Here is a 19,063-nt window from a genome sequence, read left to right as displayed (position 1 = left end):
ATATTAAATTGAAAATGCTTATTAATTTCATTTAACCTTTGATCTGTATCTATCCATACATAATGAGTGGTTTATTTTGTATTATGAATAGCAAAGCTACACTAAATTGAGCTATTAGTCTGTATTTATATGTAGGAAACTTAGTCATTTTTATATTTTTGTAAAAAAAGATATAAAATTAATATATTTAAAAATATTTTGTCAACTATGTAGCTTTATAAAAGAGTTCTCATTTTAAAACAAATAATCTTATGACTATAGGTATTATAGATTGAATGCAATATAAATATTTAAATATTTTTTCTATTGCTATGCTAGTCATAACTCAACAGGCAATGCAGCCCTATTTAAAAAAACTTCATGTTAAAAATATAAAAATGTTTTGTGCTTCTTGTTTACTTACTGAAGAGGTAAGATACTTTACAAATTTGCATTTGACAACTAATTTTGCTTAATAAAATAAATACGCATTATCAATTCACTGTGTACACTGAAAACATAATTTCTCAATCATCACTTGTTAAGCACATCCAACCATTCTAGTTTGATTAGATTAGTATTTTAATAAGCAATTTTTCATTTAGGCACACAGTTCAAATGACAACAACAATGCTTCAGTAGCTACAATTTGTTTTGGTTTGTCGTTGCTTTTAACTGAATTTTAATGTTTATTATTGAATCATTTACAAAATAACACTTATTTTTTGTTTAATGTAAGCATAGACTTTACTTATTTTTCTACCTTTTTTGTATGACTTAAACTTTATATCATCTCTCAAATGTTTCCCTTTTATTCTCTGTATTCTCTTTCTTATTTGTTTTTGAAAAATGAAGCTTTGTTCATTGAAAAAAAATTGAGGAAGAGAAAAAAACTTTTTTAGAAAAATTAGTGTATAATTAACTTATTTGCAAATTGTGCCTGTTAAAATGCCAGGAGTTAGAAAAAAAATCTATGTTTCGAGTTGTTTTCTTTGCTAAAATTTATCAGGAAGAAAATGAAAACAATAGCTAATAAAAAAGTCATCATTATAAAAATAAGTAAGCACATCAATATATTTAATTAATTCAAGTTTCACAAAGGTTTAAAAATTAAAGACTAAACTTCTCGTAGAGTAAGTAAAAATGTTGGCTTCTATTAGCTGGTGAGTAAAATGCTATGTTAGCTCATCTTAATTGACAAATTACCTACCGCTCTGAGCCTGTACTGTTAGGAACAAATGCCTTCAAAACCATGAACTTTTAAGAAAATATATCCTCAAATGTGTGTTGTCATTGTTTTTGGCTGCATGGAAAAGAGACCGCAATAATGAGGACTAGGCAATTAGCCATTAAGAACTCGGTTCTAGCTTTTCAGTTTATTACATTTTCAATGCATTCATAATTTTGTACCAACAATACTACCCCTCACAAATTAGAATATATGTATATGAAGTAATAGCTGGTATTCTAATGAAAGAAAGAGGAGTAAAATCACTCAATATTATCACCAGTTTTTTGGTTTTTGTTTTTCTTCTTTCCAGGATGGCAGGACAGAACAGTGTGAGGAGAGTCACACTGTGAACATTTGAGGTTTCTAAACTCTTAGATTTCTCTTCTAAGCCAAGCACATCAATCATTCTTAGGTTTGCCCATTTTACATAATCCCATAATTCTTGTAGACTTATTCATTTTTTAAAATGTTTTTGTTTGTTTGTTTCTGTCTGATTCGGTTACTTCAAAACCTTGTCTTCTGGCTGTGAAATTCTTTATTCTATTTGTTCTACTCTATTGTTGAAACATTCCACTGTACTTTGTATTTTCCTAAGCATGTTTTTCATTTCCAGAAGTTCTGATAGATTTTTCTTTATTATCTCTATTTTTCTGGGAAGTTTTTTATTTATATCATGTTTGTTTTAAGTTTCTTTAAGTTGGTTTTCACCTTTCTCTGATATCTCCTTGAGTACCTTAGTAATCAAATTTTTTAATTCATTATCTGGCAATTCATAGATTTCTTTTTCGTTTGAATTCATTGCTGAGGAGCTAGTTTGATCATTTGGGGTTGTTATAGAACCCTGTTTTGTCATACTACTAGAATTACTTTTATGATTCTTTCTCATTTGGATACATTATTTCTTCCAATTGTTCTTGAATTTATTTTTGATTGGACTGTGGTTCTTTTAATTTCTTTTTTATTCTTAAGGATTAAACTTTGATGTTTATTTAGCTTAATTGTATTCGTGTTGCTTATAGGGGTGAAGATCTGTATGAGTCTCTTGGTTATAGATTATTTTTTCACTGGCTTTTCCAGATGCTGGTACCAGTAGTTATGTTCTTGGTACGTGGGTGAGTTCAATGTCTCATATGGGGTTGGAATGGCAGAGATCTCCTGAAGCTCATCTCATCCTGTCATGGTTTTCATTTTATCTATTTAATTTTTATATATTTCATTTTTCCTCTGCATTTTATTTACTGAGCTGGTGATTCAGGCTTCAGGCCAATAGGGGCAGTATCCCTGAGTAGGTGATTTGTAGCTAAGGCAGGTGGGTAGAAGTAATATCCAACGGTGGCCCATTGGATATTATCCAATGGTGGTCCCAGCTGCCCTGGGTTTGCTGCCCTGGCTCTTCAGGAAGTGGCTGTCTACCACACTCATTCAGACGCTGACAGGCAGCCTCACCCCGCAGGCTTACCTCCACTTCCTGTAGCATCCAGGGGAAAGGCAGAGGATTTGGGGGCAAAACCAGAGAGCAGATGCTGTGAGGCAGGTATGGAGTCACCTTATTTAAGGAAATAATTAAGGAAAACATCCTGGGCCTTCCTAGAAATCTAGACATTCAAACATAAGAAACTCAAAGAACTCCTGGGAAATTCTTTGCAAAAAGATCTCCACAAAGGCACATAGTAATCGGGTTATATAAAATCAAGATGAAAAAAATAATTTTAAGAGCTGTGAGGCAAAAGCATCAGGTAACCTATAAAGAGAAACCTATCAGATTACCGGCAGGTTTCTCAACAGAAATCTTACAAGCCAGAAGGGATTAGGGGTCTATCTTTAGCTTTCTTAAACAAAATGATTTTCAGCCAAGAATATGATATCCAGAAAAACTAAGCTTCATAAACGAAAGAGAGAAAAAGGTTTTTTCAGACAAACAAATACTGAATTTGCCATTGCCAAACCAACACTATAAGAAATGCCAAAAGGAGTTCTAAACCTTGAAACAAAACCTCAATAAACACCAAAATAGAATCTCCTTAGAGCATAAATCTCACAGGACCTGTAAAACAATAACATGATGAGAAAAACAAAGTTTTTAGGTAACAACTAACAGATGAATAGAACAGTACCTTACATATCAATACTAACATTGAATATAAATAGTCTAAATGCTCCACATAAAAGATAGAGAATGGTAGAATAGATTAAAAAAAAAAAAAAACACCAACCAAGTATCTGTCTTCAAGAGACTCACCTGACACAAGGACTTACATAAACTTGAGGTAAAGGGGTCAAATAATTTTTCTATGCAAATGGAAACCTATAGCAAGCAGGAGTAGCTATTCTTGTATCAGACAAAATAGACTTTAAAGCAACAGTAAAAAAAAAAGACTATGAAGTATATTATATAATGATAAAAAATTAGTCCAACAGGAAGCTATTATAATCCTAAATATACTTGCACCTAACAATGGAACACACAAATTTATATAACAGTTACTTACCACTAGACCTAAGAAATGAGATAAACAGCAGCATAATAATAGTGAGGGAATTCAATACTCCACTGACAGCACTAAACAGATTAGCAAGATAGAAAGTCAACAAAGAAACAATGAATTTAAATTATACCCTAAAATAAATGGACTTAACGGAACATGCTACCCAACAACTGCAGAATATACATTCTTCTCCTCAGCACATGGATCATTATCCAAGATAGACCATATGATAGGCCACAAAACAAGTCTCAATAAATTTAAAAAAAAACAAAATTATATTACGTACATTCTCAGACCACAGTGGAATATAACTGAAAATCAACCCCAAAAGGAACACTCAAATCTGTACAGATACCTAGAAATTAAGTAATCTGCTCTTGAATTATCTTTGAGTGAACAATGTAATCAAGATGAAAATTTAAAAATTTTTGAAATGAATGATAATAGTGGCAAAACTTATCAACACCCCTGCGATACAGCAAAAGCAGTGCTAAGATGAAATAATTCATAGCATTAAATGCCTACATCAAAATGTCAGAAAGAGCACAAAGAGACAAGCTAATGTGACACTTTAGGGAACTACAGAAACAAGAACAAAGTAAACCCAAACCCAGCAGAAGAAACATAACAAAGATAAGAGCAGAACTAAATGAAATTGAAACCAAAAAATGCAAAAGATAATTGAAAGAAAAAGCTGGTTCTTTGAAAAGATAAACAGAATTGATAGAACAACGATTAGCAACAACAAAAAATCCAAATAAGGAAAATAAGAAATGAAACGAGATATTACAGCCAATACCAAAGAAATACAAAGATCATTTAAAGCTACTATGAACACCTTTATGTGCCAAACTGAACAATCTGGAGGACATAGATAAATTTCTGAACATACACAACTCTCATAGATGAAACCAGGAAGAAATACAAACCCTTACCAGACTAATAACAAGCTGCAAGATTGCAACAGTAAAAAAAAAAAAAAAAAAAAGACAACAAAAAAAGTCCAGGACCAGATGAATTAACAGCTGAATTCTATTAGACATTCAAAGGAGAATTGGTATTAATCCTACTGAAACTATTTAGGATTGTGATATTTCCCTGAAGGACTAGTCCTTTTATCATTATATAATGTCCTTCTTTGTCTTTTTTAACTGCTGTTGTTTTAAAGTCCTTTTCATCTGATATGAGAATAGCTACTTCTGCTCCATTTTGGTGTCCTTTTGCATGGAATTTTTTTTCCACACCTATACCTTAAGTTTATGTGAGTCCTTATGTGTTAGGTGAATCTCTTAAAGAAACCAGATACTTGGTTGGTGAATGCTTATCCATTCTGCCATTCTGTATCTTTTATGTGGAGCATTTAGGCCATTTACACTCAATGTTAGTATTCAGATGTGAGGTACTATTATATTCATTTAACTATTTGTTGCCCGAATACCTTGTGTTTCTTTTCCTTCCATTGTGTTATTGTTTTATAGGCTGTGTAAGACTTTTGTTTTAAGGCGGTTCTATTTTGATGTATTTTGAGGTTTTGTTTCAAGACTTAGAACTCTTTTTAGCAGTTCTTGCATTGCCTACTTGGCAGTGGCAAATTCTCTTAGCATTTGTTTGAAAAAGACTGTATCTTTCCTTTATGTTTGATGCTTAGTTTTCTTGGTTAGCAAATTCTTAGCTGGTAATTGTTTTGTTTAAGGAAGCTTAAGATAGGAGTCTAATTCGTTCTAGCTTGTAGGATTTCTGCTGAGAAATCTGCTGTTAATTTGATAGGTTTTCCTTATAGCTTACCTAATACTCTTGCCTCAATCTTGACTTTAGATATCCTGATGACCAAGTGCCTAGGAGATAATCTTTATGTGATGAATTTCCCAAGTGTTCTTTCAGCTTCTTGTATTTGAATGTTTAGATCTCTAGCAAAACCAGGAAAGTTTTCCTCTCTTACTCTCTCAAATAAGTTTTTCAAACTTTTAGATTGCTCTTCTTTCTTGGGAACATCAATTATTCTTAGGTTTGGTTATTCAACATATCCCCAAACTTCTTGGAAGCTTTGTTCATTTTTTTAAATTCTTTTTTCTTTGTCTTTGTTGGATTGTGTTAATACAAAGGCCTGGTCATTGAGCTCTGAAGTTCTTTCTTCTACTTGTTTGATTCTACTACGGAAACTAGTGTATTTTGTACTTCTCTAAGTGTGTCTTTCATTTCCAGAAGTTGTTACTGTTCTTTATTTACATGATCTATTTCTCTGTATATTTTTCCATTTATATCCTGCATTACTTTTTACCTTTCTTTATGTTGGATTTTAATAATTGACCTTCTGAGTTCTTTTCCAGGCAAATTATAGACTTTTTTTTGGTTTGGATCCATTGCTGGTGAACTAGTGTGATCTTTTGAGGGTGTTTAAGAACGTTGTTTTGTCATATTACCAGAATAGCTTTTCTGGTTTTATTTTATTTGAGCAGACTATGTCAGAGGAAAGATCTGGGACTCAAGCACTGTTGTTCAGATTTTTTAATCCGATGGGGTGCTCCGTTAATGTGCTCTCTTCTTTCTCCGCTTTCTAAGAGACAGATTGCATGATTTTTATTGCTCTTCTGGATCTAGTCACCCAGCAGAGCTACCGGGTTCTGGGCTGGTACTGGGGAGTGTTTGCAGAGTCCTGTGATGTGATCCATCTTCATGTCTCTCAGCTGTGGATACAAGAACATGTTCTGGTGGAGGTAGCAGGGGAATGAAGTGGACTCTGTGAGGATCCTTGATTGTAGTTTTGTTTAGTGCACTGGTTTCATGGAATGCTGGTTGTGCTAGCAAAGAAGTTATCACATGGACAGACTCAGAACCTCTAGTTAAATAGCATGTTACAGGTGGTGGAATTCACTGTTGCTTTCTTTTTTTCTTGGAGCACCACTGTTCTTCTTTCAGTTGCTGTAATGGCTTGATTTGGTTGGCCTCCAGTGCGGAGGTGGCACTTTCAAGAGAGCATCAGCTGCAGTAGTATGGGGGGATACAAGTTTGTTCTAAGATCACATGGATAAGTATTTGGGTTTCTCAGCTGATGGGCAGGGCCGTAGATCTTCCATGACATTATATTTTTGCCTTCAGCTACCAGGGCAGGTAGAGAAAGACCATCAGGTTTAACCAGGGTTAGGTGTGCCTGAGCTCAGACTCTCCTTGAATGGGGCTTTCTGTAGCCACTGTGGGGGCTCAGGGTGTGGTTCTCAGGCCAATGGAATTATGTTCCCAGGGGGATTATGGCTGCCTCTACTGCATCATCCACATCACCAGGGAACTTGGGAAAAATCAGCAGTGACAGGTCTCACCCAGCTCCCATCCAGGCAACAAGGCCAGTCTCACTCTCACAATGTTCCACCAACAGCATCGAATTTATATACAGACAACTGGTGAGAAGGGCTGAGACCTTGCCCCAGGCTACATGTCTCCCCACTGAGAAAGCAAGGAGGGCTTTCAGGCCCCACCCTCCCCAACTGCCACAGGTTCTGTGCTCATGTCTGCACTTCCTATTTGCCTCCTCCCAGACTCTGCCCAGAACAATTTGTGCTTGGTCGAATTTGTTACAACATTCAAGTGAAAGTTTCCATCTCCCTGTGGTCCTTCCCCGATTCCACTGGTAGCCCTCCCCAAGGACCCCTGTGAGATAAAGTCAGAAATGGCTTCCTGAGCTTTCCTGGGAACTGGAAGTGTCTACTCTTCCCACTGCTGCTGCTTCTTTTATATTGTATTCAGCTCTCTGAATTCATTTCGGTTCTAGGCAAATTCTTCTTCCATTATCTGGATGTTCAAGTTCTCCAAAGGCAATGTGTGTTTGGAGGTGGACTTTCTCCCTCTCACACTTTGGGCACTTACAGTTTTTTAGCTGTCACATGGAGTTTGCAGTGGCAAGCCACTTCTTTCAAAGGGTCCATGTATTCTTTCAGATTTCCTGGTATGTTCCTGCAGTAGTAGTTCTTGGAGCAAAAGTTAACAGTGTGAGTCTTCACACAATGTTCTGTCCATCAGAGTGAGACCTGGAAGTTAGTCCTGCCTCTTATTCATCATTTTTTTTTCCCCATACCCTGTTTTCTAATAGCATCTTCTGTGGCTCTATTATTGCACAAGGGATGACAGATACAATAGAGGACACTTATTTCATGGTTATTTATTATTTAAAAATAATCTGCACAATGATGATAATATTATATAGATAATATATATGATGTTATCAGTTAAAATATGTATTATATATAATATATATACTATTACATATTTAATATATATTATTTTAAAATAATCCACACAATGATGATAATATTATATATAAACATATTATATATAAATATATAGCATATTATAATTATAATGTTACATTATAATTATATTAACATAAAATGTATTATAATTATTATAATATTTTGCTATATAACACATAATATATTATATTATAATTGTAATATGTTATACATGCTATTATGTGCAATATATAACATATAGTAATATATATTTATGTATAATATTCATACATATAATAAATATATTTTATAATAAATATATTTTAATACTTTGTATATATAATTATACTGCAGACTTGTGGTTTGAATCACGAAAATCATTAAGTTTAATCTAAATATGCATCTTATATTCTTTACCTTCTTCCATTATGTAGGACCCAGTAAATCTCATCTCCACTGGTTACTTTACCTGAATGTAGCCAGCACCTTTGAGGCCTTTTATTAGTTGCCAGAATTTCATTTGTACTCATCACACAGAATCTATCCAGCAGGGGTTACACTATTGAAAATATATTGGTTGCTACAATCCAGATAGTTAAAATTATGCTATCATAGAAAATAGGAAAGCTTTGGGAAAAAATAAAAATTATAATTTCTTTGTCAAGTTCTAGAGAGGTTACTTCTTAAAGGAGCCAGGTTTGCATTCTGAATCATCTTCGATCATAGGTAATGTTGCTTCAAAGTCTTCACCTACTGAAGCTGATTATTTTATGTAGCCTTATAAAGTTTTCTAACCTGCTCTAACTTGCTTAATTTCTAATGTCCTTTGCAATTACTCTTTCTCATGTTTCAATTTCCACAGAGCTCAATGAGTCACTTGTAAAAACTGCCTAGTCTGCACTGCAAGAAAATATTTTTTCTGGCTTTTTCTTCTAGACATTTTTGCAAATGTGAAACATAGACATGTAATCAACCACACACACACACGCACATACACACACACACACACACACAATGATTTCTTCCTTACCTCAACAAATATTTGCTAAGCATTTCTTATATGATAGTTTCTGCTCTAGGTTCTGAGCGTTTGCTCAGAATGCAACAAAACAATTGCCTAACAAATTAATTTATAATATATCATGTAGGTGAAATTCTATAGAGTATAACTTGTTGAGATGCCAGTTTTAGCCAATCAAGACACAAGACTCACAATTAAATTTGAATTTCAGAAAAATGCTGACTAAATTTTTAGTATAAAAAGTCCCATGCCATATAAACTTATTATAATTAACACTTGGAAATTATCCTAAAAATTTAATATAAAATATTTATTGGTTATATGAACTTCGAATTAAACTAGGTGTCCTCCATCTGTGATCTGTAGCACAATAATAGAGCAACAGAAGGTACTGTTTAGGAAGACAGGTCTGAAGATGTGGCAACTGAGCAGAGACCTAGTGAAATGAGAGACAATGTACAAATCTTTCTGGGAGAATAACCTAAGCAGAGTAAACGATATGTGTAAAGTTCCTCAAATGGAAAGTCACTGTTGCATTGGAGAAAAAACAACATAGCCAGCACAGCTAGAGTGTAGGGAATAAGTGGGAGTGGTATCCTTAAATAGGCCCTGACATCTCCTTTGGTTTTTATTCTAGGTTTTATTGGTAGCTCTTAGATTGTTGCAACACAGAGAAGTTATATTATTACTTTGGTTTTTATATGAATAATGGAGACACATTGGAAGATTATTGCAATAATCTTAAGTAAAAAGTTTGGCAGCTTGTGCTAAAGTAGTGCTAATGGAGGAGGTGAGATAGTACCGAAAATATATTTTGATAGTGTTTTTCATAGGATTGTATGATCTTGGGTATGACCCAAAAAGGAAGAATCATGGATAGCCCCATATATTAACTTGAGCAAAGCAGAAAGGTGGTTATTTTACTGAGATGAGAAAAAATGATGAGAGACCCATATCTTTTTGAACATTGTCAATTCACCATGATCTTCTGAATGAAGCAGCATTAATTGAGATGTTTCTCTTTGTATAGTATTGAGAAAACATAATGGGAGGGTATATTTTGAAATCTGGTATAAGAATAAAGAATAAAACTTTATTATCTTCAGATCCTGCTTGCTCCTCCTAACCTTAAGAGCAATGAAGCAGTTGGAAAGTAGTTGTTAAGATTTATTTACATGTCTATCTCCCCTCTAAATTTTGAGTTCCAGGAGTAAAGGGTCATAACTTTCTGGCTTGTTGTCTTCATTATTTAGCAAAATACCTAGCACATTCTATTAGTTTTAACAATAGAAAATTGCCATTTCTACATGTCAGAAATGAAAAAAAATATCAGGCATTTCTTGTGGCTAACATAATATAAACTCAATTCATGCCTGCTCCATAAATAAATTATGTGACTGGAAGAGTTTGAAAACACTCAAACTTCAAATTCACACTACAGGAACTGCCTTGCAATTAAATCAGTGCTTATGTTTCTAAATGTTTTATAAAGTGTTATAATTAAATTAATACATCTCTTTACAGACTGATTTATGTGGTTACAATCACTGGGTAATATTTTTGTAGTATATTTTAAGTTATAAAAGTAAAGAACAAGAGAGTTTCTTTCAAATCTCTCATGGTGACTCTACTAGAATTTTTTTTTCATAGAATGTCATGAATGCAAATGGAAGAAAAGCTTAGTAGAAACTTTTTGTGGCTTTATCTGGGATATGAAGCTAATTAACTATTCTAAAGATTAACGATTATACACATTTTGGAATGTATACACATTTGGAATGTATACACCATATGCTCTAGGCAAAGCAGATAAGCTATGTGTAAGAGTACAGAATTCAGATTTATGTCAGTCTATTTCTCCTGTGTGACAAGATTTCAAATAATTTGATTTCCTCATCTCTGAATCCAGATACTTAACTTCCTTGGATACTTAGAACAATATGAGCTTTTTGATCATTATGACCCCTAGCAATAGCAAATTTCAAACAATTTGATTTCCTCATCTCTGAATCCAGATGCTTAACTTCCTTGGATACTTAGAACAATATGAGCTTTGTGATCATTATGACCCCTATCAATGGAAATATAAACTCTAACTCCCCCACTAGCCTCTGTTATATGATGCCAGCTATGATATGCCCATGAAGAGACACAAAAAGAATACAGGAAGCGGGGCCAAGATGGCAGGCTAGAGGCAGCTATAGTGCATGGCTCTCATGGAAAGAAATGAAGAGGACAAGTAAATATAGCACCTTCAACTGAAATATCCAGGTATTTGCATTCAACTGATGAGGAAAACACCTCGACCCACAGAGAACAGAGAAAAGCAGAGCAGGGTGATGGCCCACCTGGGAGTGACATGGAACCAAGAAAACCTCCATCTGCCCAAAGAAGTGGTGAGTGAATGGGCACCCCCAGGAAACCACACTTCTCCCGTGGATGTTTGCAACTCTCAAGTCAGTAGATTCCCTCATGAACCCACTTTACCAGGGTCTTTGGTCTGACACATAGAGCTGTATGTACTCTCAGCAGAGCAGCTGCTCAGGCATTCACAAAGATCCAGGAGCTTTACACACTCTGGCTCTAGGATCCCTGAAAAAGGTAATTGCAACTCAGGCAGGGCAAGGGATTGGACCTCTGTACGAACCTGTTGGAAAGGAGTTGAATTCAAGGGTCCAAGCAGCATCAATATGCAAGCCCCACTTTCACAGTTCCTAACAGTATAAAACCCACTGTCTTGGAATTCCAGCTAGCTCCCAGCAACAGGGTTGCACCTACCTAGGACTAGACAGAGCACTCAGGGGGAGGGGCAGACTACCATCATTGCTATTTGAGTGACACAGCCATTCCAGCCTAAGCTGACCCAGGGCGGTAACAGTGGCACATGCTCTAAAATGCGTGGCCCATCTACTTCCTTAAGTGGGTCCCCAATCTGTTTCTCTTCACAGGGCACTTTCCAACTAGGGCCTCCAGCCACTCCTGTGGATATTCTCTGGCCAACAGAGGTTTGAAAGTTTCCTGGGACAGAGTCTATAGAAGGAGTGTTGGGCCAACATCTTTACTGTTTTGGCAACTTAGCCATTCTAACCTACAAGCTTTGGAGATCCCAAACTGACCTGTGCTGTCCTGGGGTACCAACAAGGGAAGCAGTACCCAGGCACAGCACAGCTGCTCTATGAATGTGTGACTAGACTGCTTATTACACAGGTTTCCAGTTCTGTTTCTACTGATTGAGTCAGACCTCCCAGCTGCAGTCTCCAGCCACCTCCTACAGGTGTGTTTGGGAAAACAAGTTCCTACCACCCTGGGACAGAGCTCCCAGAGGAAGGGGCAGGCTCCCATCTATGTTCTTTTGCAGCCTTCACTAGTGATGCATCCAGGTACTAGAAAACCTGAGGTGACTAGGGACTGAAGTAACTCCAAGCAAACCACAGCAGGCCTACAGACAAGTGGCCAGACTCTTAAAAGAAAAAAAAAATCCAAAGGTTAGCAACTTCAAAGACTGAAGGTAGATAAACCCACCAAAATGAAAAAGAATGAGTGCAAGAATGCTAAAAACTCAAAAATCCAGAGTGCCCTCTTTCCTCCAAATGACCACATTACCTCTCCAGCAAGTGTTCAGAACTGGGTGGAGGCTGACATAGTTAAAATGACAGGAGTGGACTTCAGATTGTGGCTAAAATTGATCTTCACTGAGCTAAAGGAGCATGTTCTAACTCAATGCAAGGAAGCTAAAATTCATGATAAAACATTGCAGGAGTTGACAGACAAATAGCCAGTACAGAAAAGAGCATAACCAACCTGATAGAGCTGAAAAACACAATACAGGAAGTATAATGCAATCAGAAGTATTAATAGCAGAATAGATCAAGTGGAGAAAAGAATCCTGAGCTTGAAGACTCTCCTTCTGAAATAAGACAACCAGAAAAGAAAAGAGAAAAAATAATTAAAAAGAATGAATAAAAACTCTTAGAAATATGTGATTATGTAAAGAGACTGAATATATGACTGATTGTTGTACCTGAAAGAGATGGAAAGAATGGAACCAATCTGGAAAACATATTTCAGAATATCATCTACGAGAACTTCCCCAACCTAGCTAGGCATACCAACATTCACCTTCAGGAAATGCAGAGAACTCCAGTAAGATACTCCACAAGAAGATCATCCCCAAGACATATTATCGTCAGATTCTCCAAGGTTGAAATTAAAAAAAAAAAAAAAAAAAGTTAAGGGCAGCCAGAGAGAAAGGCCAGATAACCTACAAAGGGAAGCCCATCAGACTAACAACGGAACTCTCAGCAGAAACCCTGCAAGCCAGAAGAGATTGGAGGACAATATTTAACATTCTTAAAGAAAATAATTTCCAATGCAGAATTTTCATATCCAGCCAAAATAAGCTTCATAAAAGAAGAAATAAGATCGTTTCCAGACAAGGAAATGTTGAGGGAGTTTATAACCATCACCCTGCCTTACAAGAGCTTCTGAAATAAGCACTAAATATGGAAAGAAATAACCGTTACCAGCCAATATAAAAACACACTGAAGTACATGGACCAATGATGCTATGAAACAACCACATAAACAAGTCTGCAAAATAACCAGCTAGCATCATGATGACAGGATAAAATCCACACATAACAATACTAATCGTGAATGTAAATGGACTAATTGCCCTAATTAAAAGACACAGAATGGCAAGCTAGATAAAAGACCCAATGCTACGCTATCTATCTTCAAGACACCTATCTCACATGCAATGACACACATAGGCTCAAAATAAGGGGATAAAGAAAAATTTACCAAGTAAATGAAAAAAAAAAAAGCAGGGGTCGCCAACTTAGTTTCTGGCAAAAACAGACTTTAACGCAACAAAGATTTAAAAAGACAAAGAAGGCCATTCCATAACAGTAAGGGGTACAATTAAACAACAAGAGCTAACTATCCTAAATATATATGCACCTAACACAGGAGCCCCCACATTCATAAAACAAGTTGTTAGAGACCTTCAAAGAGACTTAGACTCCTACACAATCATAGTGGGAGATTTTAACAACCCACTGACATTATTAGACAGATCATCAAGGCAGAAAATTAGCAAAGATATTCAGTACTTGAACTCATCTCTGGATCAAGTGGACCTGATGCAAATGAAAATAACTAAAATTTTAACATATAGTTTCTCAGGCCACAGCACAATCAAATTAGAAATTAACACTAAGAAATTCACTCAAAACCATACAATCACATGGAAATTGAATAACCTGTCCTCTATGAGTTTTGGGTAAGTAATGAAATTAAGGCAGAATTCGAGAAGTTATTTGAATCTAATGAGAACAAAGATACAGTATACCAGAATGTCTGGAACATAGCTAAGGCAGTGTTAAGAGTGAAATGTATAGTACTAAAAACTCACATTAAAAGGCTGGGAAGATCTCAAGTTAACAACCTAATGTAACAACTAAAAGAACTAGAGAACCAAGAGGAAACAAATCCCAAAGCTAGCAGAAGACAAAAAATAACGAAAATCAGATCTAAACTGAAAGAGACAGGAACACACAAAACCATTAAAAAGATCAATGAAACTGGGGGGGTGGTTTTTAAAAAAATTAATAAGATAGATAGACCACTAACTACACTAATAAAGAAGTAAAGAGAAGATTCAAATGAACACAATCAGAAATGATAAGGGGAATATTACCACTGACACCACAGAAACACAAACAACCATCAGAGAATATTATAAACACCTCTATGCACATAAACTAGAAAATCTAGAACATATGGATAGATTCCTGGACACATACAAGCTCCCAAGGCTGAACCAGGAAGAAACTGAATTCCTGAACAGACCACTAATGAGTTCTGAAATTGAGGCAGTAGTAAATAGCCTACCAACCAATAAAAGCCCAGGCCCAGATCGATTCACAGCTGAATTCTACTACATGCACAATGAAAAGTTAGTACCACTCCTACTGAAACTATTTCAAAAAAACTAAATAGGAAGGACTCCTCCTTAACTCAGTCTATGTGGCCCACATCATCCTGATACCAAAACCTGGCTGAGATCCAAAAAAAAAAATAGGAAACCAGGCCAATATCCTTGATGAACATTGATGCAAAAATCCTCAATAAAATAATGGCAAACTGAATCCAGCAACACATCAAAAAGCTTATCCACCATGATCAAGTAGGCTTCATTCTTGGGATGCAAAGTTGATTCAACATACACAAATAAATAAATGTGATTCATCACACACACAAAAAATATAAAGATGAAAAACACATGGTTATCTCAATAGATACAGAAAAGCCTTTTGAAAAAATTCAACTGCCTTTTTTTAAATCTCTCAATACACTAGATATTGAAAGAACATACCTCAAAATAATAAAATCCATCTATGACAAACCCACAGCCAACAAACCCACAGCCATTTTTGCTGAATGAGCAAAAGCTAGAAGCATCCCCCTTGAAAAACAGCACAAATCAAGGATCCCCTCTGTCATCATTTATATTTAACAGAGTATTGGAAGTTCTGGCCAAAGCAATCAGGCAAGAGAAAGAAATGAAGGGCATTCAAATGGGAAGAGAGGAAGTCAATCTGTTTGCAGATGACATCATCTTATACCTAGAAAAATCCATTGTCTCAGGGCAAAAGCTTCTTAAACTGAGAAGCAACATCATCAAAGTCTCAGTATACAAAATAAATGTGTAAACGTTGCTAGCATTTCTATACATCAACAACAGTCAAGCCAAGAGCCAAATCATGAATTAATTCCCATTTATAATTGCCACACACACAAAATAAAATATCTAAGAACATGACTAACGAGGGAAGTAAAAGATCTCTACAAGGAGAACTACTGATACAGGAGTTAAGAAGAAATCACTTAGGCAGATAGTAAGGGTATAGGAGTCCTCAGTAAGGCTTTTCTTTTTAATTAAAAGCAAGCCAAAATCATTTTGTAACAAAGAGCGGCCTGTAAAGTCAAGCTACAGACATAGACAAGCAAGCTGGGAGCTTGCATAGGTGAATACTGGCAGGAACTAGAGATTAAACATGTTGAAGATGGTGGCTCCATCTTCCCTTCTCTGCCAGTCATGTGTTCAGTAACAAGCAGACAAGATGGCACAGATCAACTGGAAAGCTAATTTGCATAATAAGATTAGGGTGGAGTTGACCAGACTTTCCTGCATGCTGTGTAAACGTCATACCTGATGTAACCAACCTGTGAGCCCTACATAAATCAGACACTGCCTCCTCAAACCAGACTATAAAATCCAGTACATCCACTCTCAGCTTGTCCTTTCTGCTTGGAGAAGCAGCTCTCTCTCTAATTTTATTATAATTAAAAAATTAATTTTATTATAATTAAAATTTTTTCCCTGTGATATACTCCGATATGATAAAATTAAACTTATCAATCTTTCTTTTATGAATGGAGATTTTGGTGTTAGTCTAGGAACTGTTTCCCTACTCTTTTTTTTTTTTTTATACTTTAAGTTTCAGGGTACATGTGCACAACGTGCAGGTTAGTTACATATGTATACATGTGCCATGTTGGTGTGCTGCACCCAGTAACTTGTCATTTAACATTAGGTATATCTCCAAATGCTATCCCTCCCCACTACACCCACCCCACAACAGGCCCTGGTGTGTGATGTTCCCCTTCCTGTGTCCATGTGTTCTCATTGTTCAATTCCCACCTATGAGTGAGAACATGCGGTGTTTGGTTTTTTGTCCTTGCAATAGTTTGCTGAGAATGATGGTTTCCAGCTTCATCCATGTCCCTACAAAGGACATGAACTCATCATTTTTTATGGCTGCATAGTATTCCATGGTGTATATGTGCCATATTTTCTTAATCCAGTCTATCATTGTTGGACATTTGGGTTGGTTCCAAGTCTTTGCTATTGTGAATAGTGCCGCAATAAACATATGTGTTCATGTGTCTTTATAGCAGCATGATTTATAATCCTTTGGGTATATACCCAGTAATGGAATGGCTGGGTCAAATGGTATTTCTAGTTCTAGCTCCCTGAGGAATCGCCACACTGACTTCCACAATGGTTGAACTAGTTTACAGTCCCACCAACAGTGTAAAAGTGTTCCTATTTCTCCACATCCTCTCCAGCACCTGTTGTTTCCTGACTTTTTAATGATTGCCATTCTAATTGGTGTGAAATGGTATCTCACTGTGGTTTTGATTTGCATTTCTCTGATGGCCAGTGATGGTGAGCACTTTTTCATGTGTATTTTGGCTGCATAAATGTCTTCTTTTGAGAAGTGTCTGTTCATATCCTTTGCCCACTTTTTGATGGGGTTGTTTGTTTCTTTCTTATAAATTTGTTTGAGTTCATTGTAGATTCTGGATATTAGCCCTTTGTCAGATGAGTAGATTGAAAAAATGTTCTCCCATTCTGTAGGTTGCCTGTTCACTCTGATGGTAGTTTCTTTTGCTGTGCAGAAGCTCTTTAGTTTAATTAAATCCCATTTGTCAATTTTGGCTTTTGTTGCCATTGCTTTTGGTGTTTTAGTCATGAAGTCCTTGCCCATGCCTATGTCCTGAATGGTATTGCCTAGGTTTTCTTCTAGGGTTTTTATGGTTTTAGGTCTAACATTTAAGTCTTTAATCCATCTTGAATTAATTTTTGTATAAGGTGTAAGGAAGGGATCCAGTTTCAGCTTTCTACAAATGGCTAGCCAGTTTTCCCAGCACCATTTATTAAATAGAGAATCCTTTCCACATTTCTTGTTTTTGTCAGGTTTGTCAAAGATCAGATTGCTGTAGACGTGTGGTATTATTTCTGAGGGCTCTGCTCTGTTCCATTGGTCTATATCTCTGTTTTGGTACCAGTATCATGCTATTTTGGTTACTGTAGGCTTGTAGTATAGTTTGAAGTCAGGTAGCATGATGCCTCCAGCTTTGTTCTTTTGGCTTAGGATTGACTTAGCAATGCAGGCTCTTTTTTGGTTCCATATGAACTTTAAAGTAGTTTTTTCCAATTCGGTGAAGAAAGTCATTGGTAGCTTAATGGGGATGGCATTGAATCTATAAATTACCTTGGGCAGTATGGCCATTTTCACGATATTGATTCTTCCTACCCGTGAGCATGGAATGTTCTTCCATTTGTTTGTATCCTCTTTTATTTCACTGAGCAGTGGTTTGTAGTTCTCCTTGAAGAGGTCCTTCACATCCCTTGTAAGTTGGATTCCTAGGTATTTTATTCTCTTTGAAGCAATTGTGAATGAGAGTTCACTCATGATTTGGCTCTCTGTTTGTCTGTTATTGGTGTATAAGAATGCTTGTGATTTTTGCACATTGAAACTCTGAAGATCTTCTCTTAGGTTTGTTTTCTAAAAATTATACCATTTTACCTTTTATATTTAAATCTATGATTCATTTTGAGTCAATTTTTGTAAAAGTTGTGAGAATCAATGCAGGCTTTTGACTATGGATATTTAATTTTTCTAGCAATATTTAAGACTACCTTTTTTTCATCAAATTATTTTTGTATTTTTGTCAAAAGTTAGTTGGACATATTTCTATGGGTCTGTATCTCGGTTCAATATTCTGTTCCACTGACGTATATATGCGTCCTTTTGCTATTACTACACTGTATTAATTACTATGTTTTAATCTTCAGTGTTGGGTAGAGTGATTTATTTTACTTTCTTCTTTTTTTTACAAGATAGCTTTAGCTATCCTAGGACTTATGCTTCTGGATATATATTTTAGAATGCATTTCAATTTCTTAAAAAACTATTGATGGAATTTTCATAAAAAGTGCACTAAACCTATATATCAGTTTGGTAAGAATTGACATCTTTATAATATTGTGCCTTCCAATCCATGTATATGGTGTGTTACTTGAATTATTTAGGGCTTCTTTGATCTCTTTCATCAGAATTTTGTAATTTTCAGGATACAGATCCTGTACATATTTTGTTAGAATTGTGCCAAAGTTTTCATTTTCATTAGAGAAACTGTAAATTGTATTGTTTTTAATTTTGGTTTTTATTTGCTTGTAAATAAAAGTTTGATTGTTAAGTGTATTGATCTTGCTACTGTGACCGAGTTAAACTACTTATTAGTATTAAGAGATATTTGCTTTTGTTTTTGT

The sequence above is a fragment of the Pan paniscus genome, chromosome 5 (genome assembly GCF_029289425.2).
Source record: "Pan paniscus chromosome 5, NHGRI_mPanPan1-v2.0_pri, whole genome shotgun sequence".
Taxonomy (NCBI): Eukaryota; Metazoa; Chordata; class Mammalia; order Primates; family Hominidae; genus Pan; species Pan paniscus.
The sequence above is the reverse complement of the archived record's forward strand: the minus strand, read 5'-3'. Positions refer to the sequence as shown.